This window comes from Macaca nemestrina, chromosome 2, assembly GCF_043159975.1.
Source record: "Macaca nemestrina isolate mMacNem1 chromosome 2, mMacNem.hap1, whole genome shotgun sequence".
Classification (NCBI taxonomy): Eukaryota; Metazoa; Chordata; class Mammalia; order Primates; family Cercopithecidae; genus Macaca; species Macaca nemestrina.
In genome coordinates this window covers 34,344,851-34,363,916 of record NC_092126.1, presented here as the reverse complement: position 1 = coordinate 34,363,916, position 19,066 = coordinate 34,344,851, and the positions used below count along the sequence as shown (strand labels likewise).

Here is a 19,066-nt window from a genome sequence, read left to right as displayed (position 1 = left end):
AGGTCAGGAGATCGAGACCATCCTGGCTAACATGGTGAAACCCCATCTCCACTAAAAAAATACAAAAAAATTAGCCAGGCATGGTGGCAAGTGCCTGTAGTCCCAGCTACTCAGGAGGTTGAGGCAGGAGAATGGCATGAACCCGGGAGGTGGAACTTGCAGTGAACCAAGATTGCGACTACACTCTGCCTGCCTGGGTGACAGAGTGAGACTCAATCGCAAAAAAAAAAAAAAAAAAAAAAAAAGAGTCATATCAGTAATCCATGTGAGTTAATTGCTAAACAGGGATCACCAGAACTTGGTACCAGATCACCTTTGGATATAAAGAGAGGAAGAGGAAAGACTTAATCCTGGTTCTTGGATTGGTCATGTAGATGAAAAATGGTTCAATACCTTAAGATCAGACCACTGAAGGAGCAAAAGGTTTGGGATGAGAAAGATGAATTCAGTTTTGTACTTGCTGAGTCTAAGGTGTCTATAGACCACACGGTGGGCAGTTGGCCCAGGATTGTATCAAATTTAGCATTGGAAGTCCCACATCCCAGGAAATCACTTAGTCCTGGGTGAACCAGGACAGTTGGACAACATGACAGTTGCCTACATAAGTTTGATTCTCAGAGGAGAGAGCTCAGCTGGGACATAAATATGAGTTGTCAGTAAATACATGGCAAGTGTGCATGTGTACATGCATGTAAGCGCTCGTGTGTGACTAGAAGGAAAAACACCAAACTAATAACAGTATATTCTTCTCAGTGGTTAAAACATAAAGCTATTTAGTTTTTAAAATTAGCTTTTAATTTTCTAACTTAGTAATGTATTATATTGCAATAAGAAAAAATAAAATGCTAGTTTAAAATTCACACACACATTTTTAATATGCATGCCAATTTGTTATATTTACTGAGACCTTTCTAGTTCCTATTTAAAAATTCAAAATGGAAATAATTATTTTTAAAAGTCCCAGAGAGTTTTCCTGGTGATGGGCAAGTGTATTCTATTTTTGTATAATGACATTAGGCAACATTAGGAAATAGACTACAGATCAATTTGGTTAGTACCTGGTGACAATCTCCTAAATTCCAATGTCTACTTAGGCTTAAAGTAACCTGGCAATAGGACAATCACTTGGTGATATGAACTAAACTAATACAGAAGGCTGCTGTCCTTCTCTATTTTTATTAGCTTTCTAAAATGAGTTTATCATATACTGCCTTGCTCTGTTGTTCATTCTGCAATGACAACCAATACTACACAGTAATTAAGTATATATTTGAGACTTAGCAGCCGCACCTAATTTCTTTGGAAAGCATCTGGCCAATTATTTCATCAGCTGTTCATTAAAATAAGTAAGCTAAAAATGATGACAGCAATCCTCAATCTGAGTGAGGAAGACAACATGGGAGAAGACAACATGGGAGTTCTGGATCGTGTAGAACTAGGTACACCAGTGTTGGGATTTCAAGCCTAGGATTCCTTAGAATCAAGTGATAGAGACCTCAAGGTATTCCAACCACTTTATCATCCCAGTGAAAAAAACTGAGAACCAGAGAGGAAAAATTACTCCCCCGGGACCACACAGCTCATTAGAAGCCAGACTAAAAGTTGGATCTGGACTTACAGAAGGGAAAAGAGCATTAAGACAGTATTGTGGACATATTGTATGCCAGGAACTGTGCCAGGTACTACCCCCACATTCCATCCCCTCTGGCCATAGAACAAAATTGCAAGGTTAACAAAGAAGGAAACTGAAAATCAGAGAGTTGAGTACGTTCCTAAATAATTCGCAGACCTCTTGAGGGAAGAACCCGAAGCCCAGGTCTGGTTGACTCTAAAGTCCTTTCTCCTAAGCCTTCCTAAAGCCTTGTGTTTCTTCTATCAGGCCACACTAACTTCCTCAAAACTACCATTCTGATGTGTAGGCTAAATGAGGAAACAGGTTCAATTGATCTCCTAAGGCAGGAGAACAAAATAGATGTGTTTATCCATCATCTTCAGTGATTAAAGGAAAAAGGAAGAGGAGAAATACCAACGACTTTCCTGAGATTTAATATCACCCAACACATTTCAGGTGAAGTGCCTTAGGTGTGGACAATCAGGAAAAAGAGGTCTCAAGGGTTTTCTCAAGCTTTTAATAAAAGCTGAGAGAGCCCTATAGTGTTTAAAATATCTCAGGAGGACCCTGCATATATGTGGGAGAAATTATGTATGGGAAGGAAGGGGAAGGCCCTTTGAATGATTCTTCCATGATTTTCTGAGTCTGAAATCAGAAGTAATAAAAACTCGCTTTTGCCTTTCTGCCTACATTGTATATACTGTATCTATTTTCTAATGCTTCCCAACATTTTCTCTTCAGAGCCTCACCTAGGAAATAGCACAGGAATTAATATTCTCATTTTACAGATGAAGAGAGTGAGACATAAATTAAGTAATTGACACAGGATATCATGGATAACTAGCAAAGGTGGGAAGAGAAAGTGGGAAAAAGAGATGTTGTCTGAAATGGTTTACAATTTTTTTACTATGCATTTCTATCAATAAAAGCACCCTTCAAGGTAGGCACATTTTATTAATTATAGGCACTTACTATTATGCTAATATAGTATGTATATTTAAAATTTTATGCAATAATAAACTTTTTAAAGGATATGGTTAAAAAATAATATAAATGAAAGTGTTTATATTTTCTTCCTTCACCTCAATTGTGATGCTCACACCCTAGGGTGGCCCCTATAACTCTCACCCTCTAGTAGTCATGATTTTGTGTAATTCCCTCTCCTTGAGTGTGGGCAGGATCTGTAACTCTCTAAGCAATAGATATGGCAAAGGTGATGGGTATCTTTCTTGTGATTTTTTTTATATCATATGTGGTTTTATGGAAGAGGTGAAGATGTAATTAATATCCCTAATCATTTGAATTATACCCAATTAAAGGGCAGTTATACTAGCGGGCCTTACCTGATTAGATATGCCCTTTAAAAGATGGCCTAGGCTTTCCCTGAAGTCAGAAACTCCAAGCAACAGAGACTCTGTCTCTCAGCATCTATCTTCTAAGAAACAAGCCACCATGAATAGTAGAGTCACAAATTCTGCCAATAACCTGAGGGAGCTCGAAATCAGATCCTTCCCCAGTCAAGCATTCAGATGAAAATGCAGCCTACCTGACACCTAGATTTCAGCCTTGTGAGATCCTGAGCACACAACCCAGCCGCAGTGTAACTGAACTCCTGACCCACAGAAATTGTGAGGTAACAAATGGGCCTTCTTTTAGGCCACTATTGCGTGGTAAATTATTACACAACAATATAAAACTAATAGACCAATAGCTGGTCTTTTGTACCCCTTAGGTTTTGTATACCTTATGCACTCTTTCAGCCCTTTACCCACAAGATCTCATTTCATCTTCCTCCAAACCCTGTAAGAATTGATATTTCTGTAACCACTTTGGGAGTGAAGTGACAGAGTCAGTGGGCTTAAGTGACTTACCTCAGGTCTCACAGTCAGAAGTGAAAGGCAAGAGACTTGAACATCAGCCTGGAGATTAGAAAGAATAAAGACAATTCTTCTAGCTTCCTTTTGTTGTTATTGTTGTGATTGTTGCATCCAACTGGCCCTATAGTGTACCACAAAATAAAACTAATTCCACATGGCCCCCCTCCCCTGCGGGTGCCTCCCATAATGGGAACTAGCTTTTTCTCCTGGGTTTCTGCTAATTTACTCTCCTGAATTCTTCTACTTTAGCACTGATGCATAGTAGGACCTGTAGCTCTCAGTGACAACAGTGGGTTCTGTGTTTCATTGTTACTTACACATGAGAAGAATCTGTGTGAGAACCATCTATCAGGGCTGTAGAGGTACCTTACTATAAAGTTCAAACAGTTGACTGGTTCAATATTAATGGAGCTTGTCATTCTGAGAAGCAATTCGATACGACTTTCCTTTCATTCTACTGTGGAACAAAGTACCAAACACTGCTGCTTTTCACAAATAAATTTTTCACCTGGGCACAGCTATTCTAGTACCTGTTGTTCATGTGTTTCCAGGTCTCAGGTCTTGCAAACCCATTACTAACCAAACCCAGGGACATAGAGTTAAGGAGGAAAATGCTTGGTTTCCATGCTTCTCTCGCTGGAGGCCATTTTCCTCTAATGAGAAAGACTTCTGCTGAACTGGAATGACAGGCACACAGGGAGCACTTGCTTCTGGTTCTTCCACCTACTTACAGGAATTGGGCTTCTGTGGGCATGGTCCAGAGCTTAGTAACACCCTCCCTGGGCCTCATTTTCTTTATTAATCAAATGGAGATAATAGTACCTGCCCTTATTTCATAGGGTTGGTTCATTCACTTATTCACTCATTCATTCTACAAATCTTAGATTGCCTACTGTATTCCAAGAGAGCCACATGAAAAAAATTTATAATCAAGGAGCAGCAATGGAATTTTCAGAACCATGTCAATTTCAAATATTTAAACTATTTATTCTTTAAAAATTATAAGTAATTGCAGAATATCTTTTAAGTACCATCTGTTTTAATTACATTAAATATGCAGTCATTCTTTCAGTCATATATAAATCTTCTTTCAAGACCTACTCTCTATGAAGCACCATGCTAGGTTCTTAGGCTCTGGAGATGTATATCTCTATTATCAGGACATTCAAAGTGTAATGGGTAAGGCTGATGTCCATGAATAAGGTTTTTATTATTTATTTATGTATTTAATTTTGAGACAGGGTCTTGCTCTGTTGCCCAGGCTGAAGTGCAGTGGCGCAACCACAGTTCACTGCAGCCTTGGCTTCCTGGGCTCAAGCAGTCCTCCCACTTTCAGCCTCCCAAGTAGCTTGGACTACAGATGCAAGCCATCACACCTGGTTAATTTTTGTATTTTTGAAGAGATGGGATTTCGCTATGTTTCTCAGGCTGGCCTTGAACTCTGGGCTCAAGCAGTCTTTCCTCCTCTGCCTCTGAAAATGCTGTGATTCCAGGCATAAACCACTATGTCCAACCACACAGACTTATTTTAAATTTTAAGAAATGATAGGGAATGAAAAATCCTTAGAGCACATATCCTGGGATGGGGAAGAAAATGATAATGTCAGTTAATCTGGTTCCATGGACTTGAAGAAGAGAAGAAAAACAGAGTGCTACTGTGGTTCAGACAAGAGAGGAAGAGGCCTGAAATGCAGTCACAATGAGAATAAAAGAGCAAAGGAGTCATTTGGAGACTTATTTTAGCAATAAATTTGGTAGGAAATGTTATTGCCCAGAGACCAGGTGGGAAAGGGAAAGTAGGGAATCAAAATTCCTCTCCAGTTTCTATTTTGAGTATTTTTTTCCCATCAGCTATGCAGGGTAGGTTGGTTATCGCCATTAGACTCAGAGAACGTCAAGATCAAGTAACTAGAAAGATCAGGACCAAGATTCAAACCTAGGCCAACTAATTCCAAAGTCCATGCTTTTCACTAAAAATCAAACCTCCTCTAGGATCTTGATATAAATCTGACAATGTACCCCTATTCTTCAATCCAAAAATCTGTTCCCTGGACAATTAGATGGGGCAAAGGTAAAGAAAGGACATGGCAAGATTAGACAGGGTGGAGGGAAGGCAAAGGGTGGAATCTGATAACCAGGCTTCTCTTCCTCCCACCTCCTACAGTCCTTTGCCAATGCTCTTCTCCACTAGCTGGTACACAGTTCTTGGGGTTCACCTGGTAACTTGGTCCTGTCTGTAGAAATCAACAAAAGCAGTTTCTATAGTAACCCTTGGCAGTCAGACTTACTGGGATGGCTCACAGCATCTCCAGGTATTGAGATATATCTGATGTATTCTAAAAGAAAAGGCTTAAAAGATCACAATCAGGAAGCTCCAGTTCACTGCTTGCTTACTAGCATTTCTCAGGCTCCATCTTTCACTTCAGCTCTGATTTGCAATATAGAACCTTCTGCCTGGCCAAAGCAGTATCTTGACAGTGGATAGGAGCTATTTTACCCCTCAGAGTTACCTCTGAATCTGTACAACAACTATAAGACAGCTGCGGGCACAGTAGAATGCCCCTCTTCCCCATCTCTGCTCTGCTCCCCAAGACTAGAGGCTGGTGGTTCAGATGACAGAATGGTACCATCTGTGAGTAAATGCTCTGCATGATCCACAGTGATTTCCAAGGTAGCAAAGATGTTCCCTAGCAGCAACAGAGCCCGGAGATGGTACCTGCCTGTACTCACGGGATGCCTAGAACTTTTCAGAGCTTTTCCTCATCCTGGCATGCTTATGTATCTGTTTTTCTTCAACCAGCTTGTTTGTTTTCTAGCATTGTTTTATTTTTAAGTTTTTCTGGGTATATAGTAGGTATAAATATTTATGGGGTTCATGAGATATTTTGATGCAGGCATGCAATGTAATATAAGCATCTATCCCCTCAACCATTTACCCTTTGAGTTACAAACAATCCAGTTATACTCTTTAAGTTATTTTAGAATGTCCGCTGTAACCGTCCTCAGCAGGACTCTTTCTGAATTTAGCCCTGCAACATGTGTTGAACCTTAAAAACATGGGGGAGTTTTTTTTTTTTTTTTGAGGTTTCTGGAGGACAGAATTCAACCTTGTGTTTTCTGCTATATATAGTGAGCTTTTCCTCACTATGGTGAGAAAGCTATATAGTTTTCTGCTATACGTATGTGAGTATTTTCCCTATATGTAGGGGAAAGGATTTCCTTTGTTTCACAGAGTAGATCATTTCAGTGAAAGCTATGAAAAAAGGAAATTATATTTTTATATTGATTCATTTTACAGAAAAGGAATAAAAACGTATGTTGCTATGGAAGGGGGAAAATAACCCTTTGGCCTAACTCTTAATTCTTCGTACATTCTATGTTTTAAAAGAAATGTAACTAGAACTCTTCAGTATCTGAGACTGGTACGAAATAACAGATTTTCTATTATTTTCCTTCTATTTGTGTATAGTTTGTCGCTTTTTTTTTCCAGCAGTTTCTGTCCTTAGTGAATCACAGAGTAGGATTCTAAGCACTTTCTGAACAAAGTAACCCCTGCATTAGAAATTGGATACCATGCAACAGTTGAAAAGCAAGGCCTTTCATGCGTAGGTTCTTGAGCCTCCTGAGCCTTTCTCCAAGGTCAAGGTGAGAGTTCCACTCACAGTTCTGAAACTCCTCTTTGTGACTTTAGACAAATAACCTTCCTGTTATGCTTAAACTGCATTACCTACAAAGATGGTAATGCCTGCCCCCAGCCACTTCTCAGTGACCTTTTTTGAGGAAGTAAGAAAGTCTAAAAAGGACTTTGGATCCCTTTAAGGGACCTGTTATTTTAGAAATGCACTACTGGAGTCAGGGCCACATAATCAGGGCAGTCAGATATTTGCCACAAAGGCTCTTGAGACTTCAAAGAATAAAAAAAAATCAATGAATTGGTTACTTTATCAAAACTCTGTATTTGAAACTTTGGATCTTTTAAAATTTATGTGACTCTAGTTAAGATACTTTACTTCTCTGAACCTCCATCATTAATAAAATGGGCATAAAACAGTGCCTGTCTCATAGAGGTGTTGTAAGAATTAAAGAAGGAAATGAAACAACACACTTAGCATATAATAAATAGTCAAAATGCATGGCCAAAGTGTCCTGTATTAGATGTTATGATAGATAATTAAGATGTTTTGTTGGTCATACATCAAATGAAATGAAACATACTTGTGTTCTCTGAGGCACCAGCCCCTCCTACAGAAAGTCAGTGTTTCCAAGGAAAAAAAATGGCCAAACATAAAATATGTGGAGATATTATCTGTAACTAGTTATAATGAGGTCTTCAAAATAAATAACTCCAGCTCTTTGTTCTAAAGGATGAGTCCCATTTCAAGGTAGGTACAATGTTAGTCTGGACATCACAGATGGATAGTGGCAATAACAGAAATGTAATTCAAGACATCCTGTATCCTTTCAATTGCAGAACCATTTCAGTCTTCCAAGTTTTTCCCATTTTTCACTTTTGGGCAGCAATGGTTTGGAACCTCCAGCATCTCTGTTGGCAGTAAATTCCTAGTTCCAGTTCATCAGAGGCTTTTTCCTTGTGTGACATTACTCTTGGTCTCCTCTTTCTTATCTGAAAATTTTATTGACTTGCAATTAAATTATCTACAGTTGGAATAATTAATTGCTTGCTGTTTCTTTGCTTCTGACCACTACTGGAAAGCCATTTGGACTTAAGATGGTTTGACCAGCTTTCCTTCACCTTCCTTGATTATGCTCCTCTTATGTACCTGCTAATTTTATCTAATGCCCAGAGCTTTCTTAGACCTTTTCCATTCCTGTAAGTCCCAGAGGATGACACTGACTTGCTTGAGGTCACAGAATCAATCAGTTGCTTGAGATAAGAGGCAAGATCTTCTCATTCCTAATTCTGTGATCTTTTCACTTCTTGCATGTATGACCTCTTCTTGTATAAGCAGAAATGTGATTCATATCTAAAATCTGGACGTGGAAAATGGACTAAGCTGAAAAGAACTGTTAGCAAGAACATAAAGTAGTATTTTTCAAAACGTAATCCCCCTAACCAGCAGTGTCAGCATCACATGGGTACTTGTTAGAAATGTAAATTCTTGGCTGGGCATGGTGGCTCACACCTGTAATCCCAGCACTTTGGGAGGCCAAGGCAGGAGGATCACAGGGTCAGTAGACTGAGACCATCCTGGTTAACATGGTGATTAAGATGGTGATTAAGAAAACATGGAGATTGAGACCATCCTGGCTAACAGATACTCAGGAGGCTGAGGCAGAAGAATGGTGTGTACCTGGGAGGCAGAGCTTGCAGTGAGCCGAGATCACGCCACTGCCCTCCAGCCTGGGTGACAGAGCGAGACTCCATCTCCAAAAAAAAAAAAAAAAAAAAAGAAAAGAAAGAAATATAAATTCTCAATCAAGCTCCACCTAAGACCTACCAAAGCAGAAATTCAATCCCTCTGGGTGATGCATGCTAAAGCTTGAGAACCAATGGTACAGACTATGCCAAAAGTGTGTACCTTAATTACAAAAGGCTATTAAATGGACACTGTATTAGTTCATTCTCACGCTGCTATGAAGAAATACCAAGACTGGCTGATTTATATGGAAAGAGGTTTAATTGACTCACAGTTCTGCAGGGCTGGGGAGGCCTCAGAAAACTTACAATCATGGCAGAATGGGAAGCAAATATGTCCTTCTTCACATGGCGGCAGCAAGGAGAAATACCAAGCAAAGGGAGAAAAGCCCCTTATAAAACCATCAGATCTCGTGAGAACTCACTCAGTATCATGAGAACAGCAGCATGGAGGTAACAGTCCCCATGATTCAATTACTTCCCACCAGGTCCCTCCCATGACACATGGGTATTATGGGAACTACAATTCAAAATGAGATTTGGTTGACGACACAGCCAAACCGTATCATTCCACCACTGGCCCCTTCCAAATCTCATGTCCTCACATTTCAAAACACAATTATTCCTTTCCAAAACTCCCCCAACATCTTAGCTCATTCCAGCATTAACCCAAAATCCAAGTCCAAAGTCTCATCTGATCCCTTCTGCCTATGAGCCTATAAAACCAAAAGCAAGTTAGTTACTTCCTAGATTCAATGAGGGTACAGGCATTCGGTAAATACACACAGTTCAAATGGGAGATATTGGCCAACACAAAAGGGCTACCAGCCCCATGCAAGTTCAAAATCCGAAAGGGCAGTTATTAAACCTTAAAGTTCCAAAATGATCCCCTTTCACTCCTTGACTCACATCCAGATACCTTCCAACAGATACCCTAAATTATCTCTCTCAAATTTGAAGTTCCCCAGATCTCTAGGGCAGGGGCAAAATGCCACCTGACTCTTTGCTAAAGCATAGCAGAAATCACCATTATTCCAGTTCCCAACAAGTTCCTCATCTCCATTGGAGACCACCTCAGCCTTGAATTCATTGTCCATATTCCTATCAGCATTTTGGTCAAAGTCATTCAACAAGTAACTAGGAAATTTCGAACTTTCCCACATCTTCCTGTCTTCTTCTGAGCCCTCCAAACTGTTCCAATCTCTGCCCATTTTACTCAGTTCCAAAATTGCTTCCACATTTTGGGGTATTTTATAGCAGAACCCCACTCTCTGTAGTACCAATTTACTGTATTAGTCCATTCTCATAATGTTATGAAGAAATATCCTAGACTGGGTTATTTATAAAGGAAAGAGGTTTAATTGGCTCACAGTTCTGCAGGGCTGGAGAGGCCTCAGGAAACTTACAATTATGGCAGAAAAGGAAGCAAGCATGTCCTTCTTCACATGGCCGCAAGGGGAAGTGCCAAGCAAAGGGGGAAAAGTCCCTTATAAAACCATCGGACATCATAAGAATTTACTATTATGAGAACAGCAGCCTGGGGGTAACTGCCCCCATGATTCAATTACCTCCGACTGGGTCCTTCCCCTGACATGTGGGGATTATGGGAACTACAATTCAAGATAAGATTTGAGTGGAGAAACTGCCAAACCATATCAGCCACTAATGCATGAAATTGTGTTAGAATTTCACAAGTAGATTTTAATTTTAAGTATATTATTTTACCTGGAAGACAAGGTAAAATAATACTTTTCAAGGTCCAAGGTTTTACTTAAATTAGCAAAAGTGTTCTTAGGGCTTTGCAGGGCCTGGCTGAAAAAAAGAACACAAGGTTGAGACGCTGCCAGAGGCAGGCAGGTATTCCTCTTGATGGAACATATACTCTTTACTGTCCAATTCAGCTGACATCAAATTTCTCTATAGTCTTACACCATGTTGTTTTGCACATTTACATTACTTTTCTGGTCTCTGGAGATATTTGAATATTCTAAACACTATTTAGTCTTTTAAAATTTTTTCTTATTTTTTATTTCAATAAATTTTGGGGGAACAGCTGGCATTTGGTTACATGAATAAATTCTTTAGTGGTGATTTCTGAGATTTTGGTGCACCCATCACTCGAGCAGTGTACACTATAACCAATGTGTAGTCTTTTATTCCTTGCCACCCCCCGCTTTCCCCGAAGTCCCCAAAGTCCAATGTATTATTCTTATGCCTTAGTGCCCTCATAGCTTAGCTCCCACATACGAATGAGAACATAGGATGTTTGGTTTTCCATTCCTGAGTTACTTCACTTCGAATGATAACCTCCAATTCCATCCAGGTTGCTGCAAATGCCAATATTTTGTTCCTTGTTATGGCTAAGTAGTATTCCATGGTATATATAAATAACCCAATTTATCTACTCATTGATTGATGGGTATTTGGGCTGGTTCAATATTTTTGCAATTGCAAATTGTGCTGCTATAAACATGCATGTACAGGTATCTTTTTCATGTAATGACTTCTTTTCCTCTAGGTAAATACCTAGTAGTAGAATTTCTAGATCAAAAGATAGATCTACTTTTAGTTCTTTAAGGAATCTCCACACAGTTTTCCAGAGTGATTGTGCTGGTTTACATTCCTACTAAAAGTTTAAAAGTGTTCTGTTTTCACTGCATCCATGCCAACATCAATTAATTTTTATTTTTTTATCATGGCCATTTTTGCAGAAGTGAGGTGGTATTGCATTGCATTGTTTTGATTGCATTTCCCTGATACTTAATGATGTTGAGCATTTTTCCACTTGCTTGTGAGCCATTTGTGTATCTTCTTTTGAGAATTGTCTATTCCTGTCCTTAGCTTACTTTTTGATGGGATTGTTTGTTTGTTTGTTTTCTTGCTGATTTGTTCGAGTACTTTGTAGATTTTGGATATTAGTCCTTTGTCAGATGTATAGATTGTGAAGATTTTTCTGCCACTCTGTAGGTGGCTTGCAACTCTGCTGATTATTGCTTTTGCTGTGCAGAAGCTTTTTAGTTTAATTAAGTCCAATCTATTTATCTTTGTTTTTGTTGCATTTGCTCTTGGGTTCTTGGTCATGAAGTCTTTGCCTAAGCCAATGTCTAGAAGGGTTTTTCCAATGTTACCTTCTATAATCCTCATGGTTTCAGGTCTTAAAGTCTCTGATCCATCTTGAGTTGATTTTTGTATAAGGTGAGAGATGAGGATCCAATTTCATTCCTCTACATGTGGCTTACCAAGTATCCCAGCACCGTTTGTTGAATGAAGTGTCCTTTCCCCACTTTATGTTTTTGTTTGCTTTGTCAAAGGTCAGTTAGCTGTAAACATTTGGCTTTATTTCTGGGTTCTCTATTCTATTCCATGGGTTTATATGCCTATTTTTATACCAGTACCATGCTTTTTTGGTGACTATGGCCTTATAGTATACTTTGAACTTGGGTAATATGATGCCTCCAGATTTCTTCTTTTTGGTTAGTCTTGTTTTGGCTATGCAGACTTCTTTTTGGTTCTACATGAATTTTAGGATTGTTTTTTCTAGTTCTGTGAAGAATGGTGGTGGTATTTTGATGGGAATTGCATTGAATTTGTAGACTGCTTTTGGCAGTATGGTCATTTTCACAATATTGATTCTACCCATCCATGAGCATTGGATGTGTTTCCATTTGTTTGTGTCATCTATGGTTTACTTCAGCTGCGTTTTGTAGTTTCCCTTGGAGAGGTCTTTCACATCTTGGTTGGGTATATTCCTAAGTATTTTATTTTTTCAGTTATTGTGAAAGGGGTTGAGTTCTTTATTTGATTTTCAGCTTGGTCACTGCTGGTGTATAGCAGAGCTACTGATTTGTATACATTAATTTTGTATCCTGAAACTTTACCAAATTCCTTTACCAGTTCTAGGAGCTTTTTGGATGCATCTAGAGGGTTTTCTAGGTATACCATCATATCATCTGCAAACAATGACAGTTTGACTTCCTCTTTACTGATTTGGGTGCCTTTATTTCCTTCTTTTGTCTGGTTGCTCTGGCTAAGACTTCCAGTACTATGTTGAATAAAAGTGGTGAAAGTGGACATCCTTGTCTTGTTCCAGTTCCCAGGGGAATGCTTTCAACTTTTTCCCATTCAGTATAATGTTGGCTGTGTATTTGTCATAGATGGCTTTTATTACCTTAAGGTATGTCCCTTCTCTGCTGATTTTTGCTGAGGGTTTTAATCACAAAGGGATGCTGGATTTTGTCAAGTGCTTTTCCTGAGTCTACTGAAATAATCATGTAATTTTTGTTTTTAATTCTATTCATGTGGTGTATCACATTTATTGACTTACGTATGTTAAACCATCTCTGTATCCCTGGTATGAAACCCACTCGATAATGGTGAATTATCTTTTTTTGATATGCTGTTGGATTTGGTTCACTAGTATTTTATTGAAGATTTTTGCATCTATGTTCATTAGGGATATTGGTCTGTAGTTTTACTTTTTTGTTGTGTCCTTCCCTGGTTTTGGTATTAGGGTGATACTGGCTTCATAGAACAATTTAGGGAGGATTCCCTCTTTCTCTGTCTTTTGGAATGGTGACAATAGAATTGGTAACAATTCTTCTTTGGATGTCTGATAGAATTCAGCTCCAAATCCATCTGGTCCTGGACTTCTTTGTTGACAATTTTTATTACCATTTCAATCTCGCTGCTTGCTATGGGTCTGTTCAGAGATTCTATGTCATCCTGGTTTAATCCAGGAGGGTTATATGTTTCCAGGAATTTATCAGTCTCCTCTAGTTTTACTAGTTTATGCATGTAAAGATGTTCATAGTAGCCTTGAATAATCTTTTGTATTTCTGTGGTATCAGTTGTAATATCTACCAATTGGTTTCTAATTGAGCTTATTTGGATCTTTTTTCTTCTTTTCTTGTTTAATCTTGCTAATGTTCTATCAGTTTTATTTATCTTTTCAAAGAAACATCCTTTTATTTCATTTATCTTTTGTATTTTTTGTTTGTTTTAGTTTTATTTAGTTGTGCTTTGATCTTCCTTATTTTTTATCTTCTGCTGGGTTTGGATTTGGATTGTTCTTGTTTCTCCAGTTCCATATGATATGACCTTAGACTGTCTATGTGTCCTCTTTCAGACTTTTTGATGTAGGCATTTAATGCTATGAACTTGCCTCTTAGCACTGCTTTTGCTGTATCCCAGAGGTTTTGATAGGTTGTGTCACTATTATTGTTCAGTTCAAGGAATTTTTAAATTTCCATCTTGATTTCATTGTTGATCATTCTGAAGCAGGCTATTTAATTTCCATGTATTTTCATGGTTTTGAGAGTTCCTTTTGGAGTTAAGTTCCAATTTTATTCCACTGTGGCCTGAGAGAGTACTTGATATAACTTTGATTTTCTTAAATTTACTGAGACTTGTTTTGGGGCCTATCATATGGTCTATCTTGGAGAATGTTCCATGTGCTGATGAATAGCATGTATATTCTGTAGTTGTTGGGTAGAATGTTCTGTAAATATCTGTTAAGTACACTTGTTTTAGGGTATAGTTAAGTCCATCGTTTCTTTGTTGACTTTCTGTCTTGATGACCTGTCTAACGCTGTCAGTGCAGTATTAAAGTCTCCCACTATATGTTGCCATCTGTCTCATTTCTAGGTCTAGTATCAGTAATTGTTTTATAACTTTGGGAACTCCAATGTTATGTGCATGTATATTTAGGATTGTGATATTTGCCTGTTGGACTAGTCCTTTTATCATTATACAATGTGCCTCTTTGTCTTTTATAACTGCTGCTGCTTTCAAGTTTAGCTACTCCTGCTTACTTTTGCTGTCCATTTGCATGGAATATCTTTTTCCACCCCTTTACCTTAAGCTTATGTGAGTCCTTCTGTGTTAGGTGAGTCTCCTGAAGACAGCAGAAACTTAGTTGGTGAATTCTTATCCATTCTGTCATTCTGTATCTTTTAAGTGGAACATTGAGATCATTTTTTTTCAATATTAGTATTGAGATGTGAGGTACTATTCTATTCATCATGCTATTTGTTGCCTGAATACCTTGTGTTTTTTTTTTCATTGTGTTATTGTTATATAGGTCCCGTGAGATTTATGCTTTAAGGAGGTTCTATTTTGGTGTATTTCAAGGATTTGTTTCAAGATTTAGAACTCCCTTTGTAGTTCTTGTAGTGCTGGCTTGGTAGTGGCAAATCAGCTCACCATTTGTTTGTCTGGAAAAGTCTGTATCTTTCCTTCATTTGCTAAGCTTAGTTTCATTGGATACAAAATTATTGGCTGATAATTGTTTTCTTTAAGGAGCTAAGAATAGGACCCCAATCCCTTCTAGCTTATAGGGCTTCTGCTGAGAAATCTGCTCTGAATCTGCTAGGCTTTCCTTTACAGGTTACCTGGTGCTTTTGTCTCATAGCTCTTAAGATTCTTTCCTTCATCTTGACTTTAGATAACTGGATGACTGTGCCTAGGTGATGATCTTTTTGTGATGAATTTCCCAGGTGTTCTTTGAGTTTCTTGTATTTGGATGTATAGATCTCTAGCAAAGCTGGGAAGATTTTTCTCAATTATTCCCTCAGATACGTTTTCCAAACTTTTAGATTTCTCTTCTTCTGTGGGAACACCAGTTATTCTTAGGGTTGGACATTTAACACAGTCCCAAACTTCTTGGAGACTTTGTTCATTAACACATTTTTTTTTCTTTACCTTTGTTGGATTCAGTTAATTTGAAAGCCTTGAGTTTGAGCTCTGAAATTTTGTCTTCTGTCCCTTTGATGCTGAGACTTACCAGTGCATTTTGCATTGCTCTAAGTATTTCATTGATTTTCAGAAGTTGTGGTTGTTTTCTATTTATGCTATCTATTTCACTGAAGAATTTTCCTTTCATATCCTGTATCATGTTTTTATTTCTTTAAGTTCAACTTTACCTTTCTCTGGTGTCTCCTTGATTAGCTTGATAATCAACCTTCTGAATTCTTTATCTGGCAATTCAGAGATTTTGCCTTGGTTTGGATCTATTGCTGATGAACTGGTATGATCTTTCGGGGATGTTAAAGAACCTTGTTTTGTCACATTACCAGCATTGTTTTTCTGGTTCCTTCTCATTTGGGTAGACTATGTCAGAGGGAAGATCTGGGATTCAAGGGCTGCTGTTCAGATTCTTTTGTCCCATTGGGTGCTCCCTTGATGTGTTGTTCTCCCCTTTTCCCTGGGAATGGAGCTTCCTGAGAGCTGAACTGTAGCGATTGTTTTTGCTTTTCTGGGTCTAGCCACCCAGCAGAGCTACCAAGCTCTTTAGTGATACTGGGAAGTGTCTGCAAAGGGCCCTGTGATGTGATTCATCTTCAGGTCTTGCAGCCATGGATACTAGCACCTGCTCTGGTGGAGGTAGCAGGGCAGAGAAGTGGACCCTATGAGAGTCCTTAGTTGTGTTTTTGTTTAGTGTACTGGTTTTGTGTTAGTTGGCCTCCAGCCAGGAGGTTGTGCTTTCAAGAGTGCATCCGCTGCGGTCCTATAGGGAAGATGCAAACTTGCCCTAGGGACACCTGGTCAAGTATTTAGGTTTCTCAGGTGGTGCGCAGGGCCACAGAGCTTCCAAGAGACTATGACCTTTGTGTTCGGCTACCACAGAAGGTACAGAAAGACCACTAGGTGGCGGCAGGGATAGGAGTGTCTGAGCTCAGCCTCTCTTTGGGCAGGCCTTGCTGCAGCTGCTGTGGGTGATGGGGGTATGGTTCCCAGTTCATTGGAGTTATATTCCTAGAGAGATTTTAGCTGCCTCTACTGAGTCATACAGGTCACCAGGGAAATAGGGGAAAGACAGCAGTCACAGGCCTCACCCTGCTTCCACGGAGCCTGCAATCCTAAAGGCCCATCTCACACTTACCAAGCACCCCTGCTCAACAGCACCAAGTCTATTTCCAGGGATTCAGTGACCAGGGCTGAGAACTTGCCCCAGACCATGAGCCTCCCTGCCAATAAGCAAGCAGAGTCACAGTTTTTTGGCATCTCAGGGAGCCTGCAGCAGTGATCCAGTTCCTTCAAAGGGTCTTTGGATTCTCTTGGCTTTACTGGTATGTTCCTGCAGTAGTTCTTGGAGCAAAAGTTCACAATATGAGTCTCCATACACTGCACTGTCCATCCAAGCAGGAGCTGCAATTTAGTCTTGCCTCCTATCCACCATCTTAATCCCTCTCCCCCTGTTTAGTCTTTATACAGGATATTAGATTGACGTGTCTCAGATAACACTGTGTAGTAAGACTTTTGTGATGTCGTATTCTGCATTCAACAGAATGTTCAATATTGGCACAGTTCAATAGGGCTATCCATGAGACATGTGTTGCTGTTGAGTACTTGAAATATGGCTAGTGGAAGCAGAGGAATTGAGTTTTAAATTTTATTTAATTTTAATGAATTTACATTTAAAGAGCTGCATGTGGCTAGTGGCTACCCTATTAGACAGCATAGGAATTGATATATTGATCTAATATCTTACACAATAGTTGATTAAGTAGAAAGGTAATTGTATACTTTTGAATAGTATTTAGAAAACTTACAAATTGATAACCTAGAATAGTCTTTTTAAAAATTAGTAGGGTACTTTCAGGACCACTCCAAAAGTGATTATGTCTAAATCATTTATTAGAATAGTGTGACCAAGTTAGGAGCCTTCTGTTTATGATGGGCATTAAGTCATTCTATGACCAGCAGGTTTTCTGAGACTTTTTATAACTTCAGCTCTTGGAAATCTATTTTAAATGGGAAGAGGTTACTGAACCCAAATTTGAGAAAAATCATGGAAAGTACAAATGCCCTTCTACAGAAATCATGCAAAAGCATTCCAAAAATCAAAAGTTATTTTTGATCCTTATGATTGAGCAAAAAGTCACCCATCAAAGATCTGTCATAATCAAGTTTTTCAAAGGGATAAGCTATAAATGAAATAATTTGAACTTTAAAAGATCATATGTGACTGCATCCAAGTACCATTTTATGTGTTATTAATTTATTTTTTCAGATATTTTTAAGTGTTTGGTAATTTCCTTGACCAAAAGGAAAGACGTTGAATCCTCCCATTTTCCACTTAGGATGATTTCAGCTTATAAAGTAATGACATAAGACCTAGGATAGTCTCTCTTAAAACATAGCTAAAGCTTTCTTAAGCTTTACAGTTTCTCACATGAATTCTGAAAGAACATTGCTTCAATTTTTACCTTCTTATCCTCTCATCTCCTTTCCAGTTATGAGATATTGTCAGACTCAAGAATGACAATATTGAAGGTCTGGTTAGGTTCAAGGTGGAAGTAATCATGTTTACCCAATCTAAAATACTCATTTCAAGAATGGAGGCAAGAAAATAAGAACAGACTGTGAAGTTACTGGATATTACTGGCCTCTAAACTGGAGACCTAGGTTTAATTGTCTCTAGAATTGTTTTGCTGGCTGACGTTCTGCAAAATTGGATTGTGATGATAAATGAGTTTGATTACTTACTTTCTTCATGGACTCTGACAGCTATACCTGAAGAAATTATTCAAAGTGAAGTATTATTTCTAATCTAGATTTCCTATGGATAAAGCTTTGGCAAAATATTTGCCAATCTTGGATTTATATATTATAAACTTTTTAAGTCAGTGAATGGATGCTCAGCATATGCAAAGTTTATGTGACTATTACATGTGTTTCCAATACCTGAAGGATAAATATGCATGTTGGGAGTGAGGATACATTTTTATATCACACAAATAGTACGATAAAGAATAAGAGTATATTTTTGTTAAATGTACGAAGGGTTATGGTATAATCTCCAAAATTAATTGAGGTCAATATGGCTAACCATCCCAATCCCCAAATATATCAAAGGCCTTACGCATGTACATTTTTTTAGCTCTACAATTCTATTCTTAAAAATTTGTTCTATGGAAATAATTATATATGTTCATATTTTTAAATGAAATGGCCAACATAGGTGAGTAGTAACAACAACAGTGGAACAATCTAAATAATGTAATCCTCTTCAGCCTTTACAAATAATATTACAAAACAATGATTCTAAATAAAGAAGGGAAAGGAGAGTGAACCAAAATCATCTGCTAATTTTTTTCCTTCCTTCTCCTTTCTTTGGGTTTATTCTGTTCTTTAAAAAATAAAAATGGTACACTGAACATTTGGCTTATCAATTTTTAGCCTTTCTTCATAACTAATACA

At 38.3% G+C, this 19,066-nt stretch overlaps 1 protein-coding gene and 1 long non-coding RNA gene across 5 annotated transcripts in view; one reads left to right on the top strand and one right to left on the bottom strand.

Annotated features, from left to right (window-relative positions):
- Positions 1–3,226, bottom strand: part of LOC105490380 (uncharacterized) — a 64,148-nt gene extending 60,922 nt beyond the window's left edge. Inside the window, exon 1 of the long non-coding RNA XR_011619688.1 lies at positions 3,159–3,226. This is a non-coding gene — a long non-coding RNA (uncharacterized lncRNA). The remainder of the gene's footprint in view (positions 1–3,158) is intronic.
- LOC105490381 (copine 4) overlaps positions 1–19,066 on the top strand; it is a 505,490-nt gene that overhangs the window by 373,875 nt on the left and 112,549 nt on the right. The window lies entirely within an intron of this gene.